This window comes from Enhydra lutris, unplaced genomic scaffold, assembly GCF_002288905.1.
Source record: "Enhydra lutris kenyoni isolate GAN:26980312 unplaced genomic scaffold, ASM228890v2 scaffoldscaffold498, whole genome shotgun sequence".
Lineage (NCBI taxonomy): Eukaryota > Metazoa > Chordata > Mammalia > Carnivora > Mustelidae > Enhydra > Enhydra lutris.
The window spans coordinates 6,615-14,689 of record NW_019154582.1 but is presented as its reverse complement, the minus strand read 5'-3'; the positions used below and the strand labels follow the sequence as shown (position 1 = coordinate 14,689).

Sequence of the window (8,075 nt, the reverse complement as noted above, 5' to 3'; positions counted from 1 at the left end):
TAATATAACACTGTATAAAATTATATTTGACTAAAAATGGTTTAAAAGTTAGATATAAAAAAAATAAAACTACCATACGATCCAACAATCCTATTTCTGGATATATATCCAAAGGAGTTGAAGTGAAGATATTGAAGAGATATCTGTACTCCTACATTCACTGCAGTGTTATTCACTATAGCCGAGATACAGAAACAACACAAGTGTCCACTGATGGATGAATGGATGAAGAAAATGTGGTATATACATAATGGACTATTATTATTTATCTTTCTCTGACTTATTTCACTTTGCATAATGTCCTCTAGGACCATCCATGTTGTCAGAAATGTCAGGATTTCCTTCTTTCTCATGGCTTAATAATAATACATTATATACATATATACACATACACATATTATGTTATATATAATGTGCATGTATTATATATTTATTACATATACACAATATATATGTATACATAATGTATAATGTATACATATTATATATAATATAAGCATATATACCTGTTACACATACACACACACACACACACACACACATAATGTACTTTTTACCCATTCATCCACTGATGGTTGTTTTTATATATTGGCTATTGTGACTAATGCTGTGATAAACATGGTAGTGCAGATATCCTTCAATGTCCTGTTTTCATTTCCTTTGGATATATGCTCAGAAGTAGAATTTCTGGATCATGTGGTAGTTCTATTTTTAATTTTTTGAGGAACCTCCATATTGTTTTCCATAGTGGCTGAACCAATTTACAGAGAATGTGTTCAATTAAAAATGACTTATAAGACCAATGTGATAATATGGAGCATTTTAAATTCTCATGCACTGCTATTGAGAGCCTAAATCCAATTTGGGAACTTGTTTTGCGATTTCTTATAGAGCTAAGACCTATTCTATAATGAATTCAGTACTTTTACTCCAAGTCATATACTCAAGAGAAATGAATGCTGTCTTCAAAAAGACTTGTAGAAGAATATTCATAATGTCTTTATTCATAGTAGCCCTAAACTGGAAAGGACATAAATGTCCTTCAGTGGGAGAATGGAAAACGGTGATATACATAGATAATGACCTACTACAAAGCAATACAAAAGAATTAATCATTGGTTCATGTGACAGCATGGATAACTCAGAGGAATCTGAGGAAAAATCAAGCGAGACATATGCTGTGTTCCATTTAAATGAATTTCAAGAGGTGGCAAAAGTAAATTTCAATGACAGAAATAAAAGTAGTTCTTTAGTTGTTTTCTCTTGATGGGGGCTATTGACTGGGATGGGGCAAAAGGACACTTGTGATGAGGTGGGAATGTTCAATGGTTTGGGCAATGGTTACTTGGATGTTTACATATGTAGAAAATCATCAACTTATAATTAAAATTTGTGCATTTTATAGTGTATAAATTATACCTCATTAAAGAAAATACCACGTTAAAAAGGAAAAGAAGTGAGGGCAATTGTAAAACATTCTTTCTGATGCCTAAGCTTGTCTTTTTTGACATATGTAATTCAGGACTTTGTAAATTTTGTAACACTAGGGCACTCACGGCAAGTAGACCTTTAAGGACTTGTACAAAGGACTGCATCGGGTCTTGAGAATGGTGATAGTATGCCACCATATGCAGTGAAATGGTAATTAGGGTATGTTTCTGCTGAAATTTCTAATTTCCAAATATGAACAATTAAATGTCCTCTGGGACTCTGTTGTGATTTAAGTTTGTGCTCCCTTTTTTTGGTACTCCTCTTAATGAATCTTGAATATTCCAGAGGTTTGTGCTTTTGGACCCTGTGTGTCCTCATGAGGGATGGTAAATAACTCTGTGGTAAATATATCATCAGGGCACTTGAATATATTCTCATTTATGACTTCAATGATCTTCACCTGCTCTGAAAGGTGGGAAGCAACTAGTTGATAAGAAAGTGACTAGCAACAGGGTCCAAAGGAAAATAAAGTTTGTTGTTTCTATTTCCTGACTCTTTTCTGTTTTGGATGCACAACCCACCATATTTGATGTTCGTGATGGACTGTGTCATTGTATCCCATAGAATGGATATAAATTTATTCAGGAATTTTAAATGGTTACATCAGCATATTCTTGTGCATATTTACAGCAGTTTCTATTGTCTTGGTCTAGGATTTATCATTCCAATTGCCATAGGGGAAAACTATGACTGTTAATCTTCCAGAGTTTAGAAATCTCTGTCTTCCATGAGAAAACAATTAGCTTTAATAATTTCCTATTAATTTAAGACATAGGCATTCATCAGTTTCTTTAAAAGTTCCCAAATGTTCGCCTCCCCTTTCCATTAGCTTTGAAGAAAGAACCTGGTTTGTTGGAAGAAAAAAGCAGCACGTTGTCAAAGAAGCTGTTTCCTGTGAGCTGCATCTTGGTGAGTACATGACCATGGGAATAACTTGCAATCTAACAAGTCAAATATTTAAAGCAGAGACTGGTTATGTTTAAGTTTGTATTGCGGATCATCGATAGTTAATGTAATAGTTTTAACTAAGTCAAAGAATTAAGTAAAACACAATTTATTTATGGTGACTTACTAGAGCACTGATTTCCAACATATGCCTGAATCCTTTCCCAAAGATTACGTGACAATTCATTCAGCTTCCAGCTAGGCACTGGCATTTTTTAAAAAACAAATGTTCCTTAGGTGCCTGGGTGGCTCAGTTGGTTAAGCGTCTGCCTTCAGCTCAGGTCATGATCCCAGGGTCTTGGGATTGATCCCCGCATTGGCCTCCCTGCTCAGCAGGGATTCTTCTTCTCCCTCTGTGCCCCCATACTCTCTCAAATAAATAAATAAATCTTTAAAGAAAGAAAAAAATGAATGTTCCTATAGTGATTGCAATAAGAATATATTTATAATTCCACCACACTGAAATTTTCCAGTGTAACAAAAATATTCCCAGAAAACAACGTTGAAAGGTAATATGACTAATAGCAGAAAGAAAATGTTCTGTTCTGCCAGGTGTGTAGAGTAAGAGGGAAACTGATGCACATTTAAATGTTTTCTCATTGATTCTGAACAATCAAGTCAGGCAACCATCCCTCACTCCCATTTTTAGACATGGTTTCTCTTAAACCCAAGGACTGGGTAGTTATGAGATACTGTGATAAACTAGATTTCTTGCTCAGTCTTAAAGTTTTGGGTAAAGAACTCAGGATGAGCCAACTTCAGGAAAATAACAGTTTGGAACATGCTAATAGGAAAATGGCTCCCTCCCCCACACTTTCTTTTTCTACAGGGCTAAAGTCAGTGCTTTGGAGGGCTTTATATATTGCATATGCTACCTGAAATATAGAAATTAACATTGTGAACCCATAAAAATATTCTCTGTGGGATGACAGTCTTCAATGTTATCTGTTGTTTTTATATGTTACTTGCAAATAATTTTTATTTTACATTGTTTACCTTATGGACTACTATTCAAATATATTCTAGAAAAGTTAAGTTGCACATTAAAAATTATTCTCAAAAATGAACAATAAACCTTCAATTTTTACAATTTAATAATAGACGAATTTCAAAATTATTTATAATATAACATTTAAATTATATAAAGTGATTCCTCATTCAGAATTGTAGCTGCAAGTAGTATTTATTGCTTTTTAATTAGTGGCCATCAATTAAATTTTTATTCTTTGGTGGTAGCATTTTCTGTTTGACAGATCCAGCAGAGTTGATGATAGAGAAATGGAGATCACTATGGAGGTGAGGAATGAGACAACAACCCAAGAATTCATTCTGGAAGGGTTTCCTGCCATCCAGGCCCTAGGGAATATCTTCTTCCTGATCCATCTGCTGGCATACCTGGCCTCTATCACAGGAAATGTGGTGATCATCATCATCACTTGGGTTGACCATCGCCTCCAGACACCAATGTATATTTTACTCAGCACATTCTCCTTCTCTGAATGCTGTTTTATCACCTCAGTTATTCCTAAACTGCTGTCTATCTTCTTGTTGGGAAGGCAAGCAATTTCCTTTACTGCTTGTCTCATACAAGCCTTTTCTTTTTTTTTTTGGGTCAATAATTTTCTTCCTCATGGCAGTGATGTCTCTGGATCGGTATGTGGCCATTTGCAAGCCTCTGCATTACCTGACCATCATGAACCCAAAGACTTGCTTCCTCCTGGTCATTGCCTGCTTCTCTTTGGCCTTCCCTCTTATCACTGGGGTGGTAGTGAAGGTTTTCCAGTTGTCCTTCTGTGGCCCCCATGTCATCCCCCACTTTCTCTGTGACCTTGGCCCCCTGATTCATCTCTCCTGTTCTGACACCAGACCTACTGAAATGCTGACCTTTGTCCTCGCTTTGTTTATCCTTATAACATCTCTTATCATAACCATCATTGCATACAGCAACATAGTAGTCACAATCCTGCAACTCCCATCAGCCAAGGAGAAACAGAGAGCTTTCTCCACCTGCTCCTCTCACCTCCTTGTCCTCTCTCTAATGTATGGCAGCTGTGTGTTTATATACGTGAAACCAAAGCAAACGAACAGGCTGGACTCCAACAGGGAGGCTGCCCTTGTGAACACGGTGGTGACCCCGCTGCTGAACCCTGTCATCTACACTCTGCGGAACAAGCAGGTCCATCGGGCTCTGAGGGATGCTCTATCGAGATTGAGGTTACAGAAACAGAGCTTTGGTGGTTAAGTGGAACTTCTTGGTCTTCTAGTTCAATTTCCCACAATTGCAGAAATATTTTCTATAGAATTCTACATATGGTGATCTAGTTTATACTAATTTTCATCCATTTGGGTACTATATTACTTTGCAATACAATACTTTGCACTCTTTGAAAATTTCTTTTAGTTCTCTATATCATGCTGAAGAATATCTTCCTTGATTTTCTACTCAGTGGTCTTTCATGAATTCAATTCACACAACATTTATGGAGAGCCCAGTATACATAAATCACAGAATACAAAGTCTTTAAGAATAAAAAAGTTGTCAATCAGATAATAATAATTACTATTCATGGTACATTCTTATGCTTGAGTTTTCTGATACTAAGAAAGGATAGAAACCGTCACCATTTTATGTATTCAGGGTTTGAAATTTTAGAAGTAAATTGTTCTGAAATTATATAAAGTCATAAAACTATAGCCAAGTGAAAAATAAGATATTTCATTAATTGGATCTTTTATGTAAATGAACCAACAGTAAGCTGGTTCTCTCTTTGGGTCTATTGGTTTTAGAGGTGTAAATAGCTCAGTGTAACTGCAGGTGGTTAGGGTGTATCTAATATTATCAACAAAATTGCTTTTAACTCTTTCTTAAAATAGAAATAAGATGCAAAACTTTAAAAAGTTTTAAAAAGATTTTATTTATTTATTTGAGAGAGAAAGACAGAAATATTGAAAGAGAGCATGAGTCAGAAGGGGAGGGAGAAGCAGGCTCTCCGCCAAGTAGGGATCCCAATGCGGGACTTCATCCCCGAATGATGGGATCATGACCTGAGCTGAAGGCAGATGGCTTAGCTGACTGAGCCACCCAGGCATCCCAGAACTTTTAGATTTGTTCTGGTTTATTTCCCTGTAATTGATGTTGCTAAGCCTTGATCCCTATAGATTGCTGAAAGGTAGGTGACCCCACTACCAAATTTTCTCCCTACATGGAAGAGATGTTTTCTCTTAATGTGACTTTAGGTGTGGGAGCTGCTGCTGTCTGTCAGGTTAAGCTAAATTATGGTTGACCCTGTATGCAGCAAAAGCTAACAAAACTCATAATTAGGAAAGTTAAAGAGGAAAATGAGTGCAATTGATAATTTAAAAAAAAATGGATTAAAATTGGCTCAGTTATTGTGTTTGTAGATTCATGGAGGAAGTGGCTCCCACCTGAAGACAACTGGCCCTAATGGGAAGTGGTTCCTGTCACATCCCACATGGCATGCACATGCTATTCATTTGATTTTCAATATGTCTGATTTGAGCACATACACTCCTTCCTGCTTGATTTGAGAATTACTTATACTCAAGACATAATCTGATTGGGAAGAATTTTAGACTTCAAAAAATAATGGCTGATTTAGATTTTTTTTTTTTTCGGCCTGGGAATGGTTTGATTATAAATTGTCCTAGGGGTTATGATCTTCCAAGGACAGCTGTGTCTTTGTCCCTTCTTTCTCCAAAGAAGATAATTTCTGAGCCTCATCTAAAAGCAGGAATTCCCAGGGTTTCTGGTTTCTGTGCATTAGATGAAATAGCCACCTCTGCCAATTTTCACAGCCTGGCCTCATGAACCAGACTAGTGTAGGAGATGAACTCACCTATCAGCCCAGCGAGATTCTGGGTACTTCTTGAACCTTTGTGCTCATCCAAACCACTATCTTTGTTTCTAGTATGCCCTGGGAAACTAAAGTATGCCAAACCCTGTTAGTCCCTGTGACAGGTAGGATAGAAACTAGTCTTTCTAGCAGAAGCTAGAAAAGTGGGGAACGCTAGATGCGTGGTCCAATTCCTTCTCTCCTCAGTGAGCAGCTGGGAGAGTGAATCCCCTATTCACTGTTCGCTGAGTTGGGTAGAGGCCCTGTGGGAAATGGCTACACTCTCATTCAGACCACACTCTTTAAAACTGTTGCTTTACTGTCTGTCATCCTCAAAGGCCTAATGAAAGCTGAGGGCTGTTGGATCTCAGAGACAGGCAGGTTAGCTGGAGACTTGGTTCTGTCTCTGGAGCAAGCCAGGGGGAGAAGGAGCTACAGAAAGTGGCCACTGGCTTATTCAGACTCCTAGGAGAGTAGTGAGTTCCTGTCTGTCAGATCCCAGATGCAGGCTAGTTAAAAGCCAGACCGTCAAGGTAGCAGCTGGTCAAGTTGAGACTTTAGATGTATGGTCTAATCCCTTCTATGGAGAAACTGAGAGCTGGCCATTTTTGCCAGTTGACCCAGGGGGAAGAGCTGAGGAAAGTTTTTGCATGCTGCTTTAATGCCCGTCTCTGATTTTAGTCTATGATGGGCCTCTCAGCTCCTAGAACAGGCAAGTTAGGAGCCAATCCTTTGGTTGTCAACCCTATAAGCTGAGGCCCTAGATGTGTGGTGTAAGCCCTTTGCTCTTCTGGGAAAAGCTGGTGTTAGGGGTTCTCACCTGATTGTAAGGTGCTATGTGGGGTGGAGTTTATGGTGAGAGTGTCTTAGCTTTTCCCACCTATTTTGATGTGGCTATTTTTTCAGTTGCCTTGTATTGTAGGAGTGTCTCAGTTAGTTTCTGGATCTTTCAGAGGGAATTGATCTGCATGTAGCTGTTTATTCAGGGTGTCTATGGGCAAAGGGAGGAGAATCAGAGGTCTCTTATCCTGCCATTTTCCTGGTGTCCCATTTCTAGTTTTTAGCTGTTACAAATAAAACTTCTCTGAAAATTCATGTACAGGTGTTTGTATGAATATAAGATTTCATTTTCCTGGGTTAAGTGCCTAAGAACACAATGGCTGGGTTGTATGGTAATCGCACATTTAGTTTTACAAGAATCTGACAAACTGTTTTCCAGAGTGATTATACCATTTTACATTCCCATTAACAATGCATGAATGACCCAGTGTCTTTGCATTTTCATGAGCCTTTAGTATTACTATTTTTGTTTCACTACAATTAGAAATTAAATATCCATTTTTTGAAAAAATCAGAGAATGTGCTACTTTTTATGAAACACCATCACTCAAACCTCCCAAACTATCCTTTTCTTCTTTAATTGAAAATTTTATTGGAATAACTATAGATTCACATGCAGTTATAAGAAATAGGAAGATTTGTGTACACTGCTCATTTTCCTGCAATGATAACATTTTGCAAAATTATAGTTTAATATCACAATCGGGATATTGACTAATACAATCCACTAATCTTTTCCAGATTTCTCCAATATTATTAGTACTCGTGTGTGTGTTTACCTCTTGTACAATTTTATCACATTGTCTTGGTTCATGTATCTACCAGCACAGTCCAGATACTGGACATGTCCAACACCATAAACATCCCTCCTGTTGCCTTTTAAAAGCTACACTTACTTTACCATCCCACCCCTAAGCAATGTCTTCGGTTTCTTTTCTTTTTTCT

The 8,075-nt window shown here is 37.4% G+C and overlaps 1 pseudogene across 1 annotated transcript; it reads left to right on the top strand.

Moving 5' to 3' along the window:
- The first annotated feature begins 3,726 nt into the window (after window positions 1-3,726).
- LOC111140311 lies at window positions 3,727-4,678 on the top strand (annotated as a pseudogene). Its single transcript, XR_002640141.1, has one exon. The product of XR_002640141.1 is annotated as an olfactory receptor 6C2-like (transcript).
- The last annotated feature ends 3,397 nt before the right edge of the window (window positions 4,679-8,075 follow it).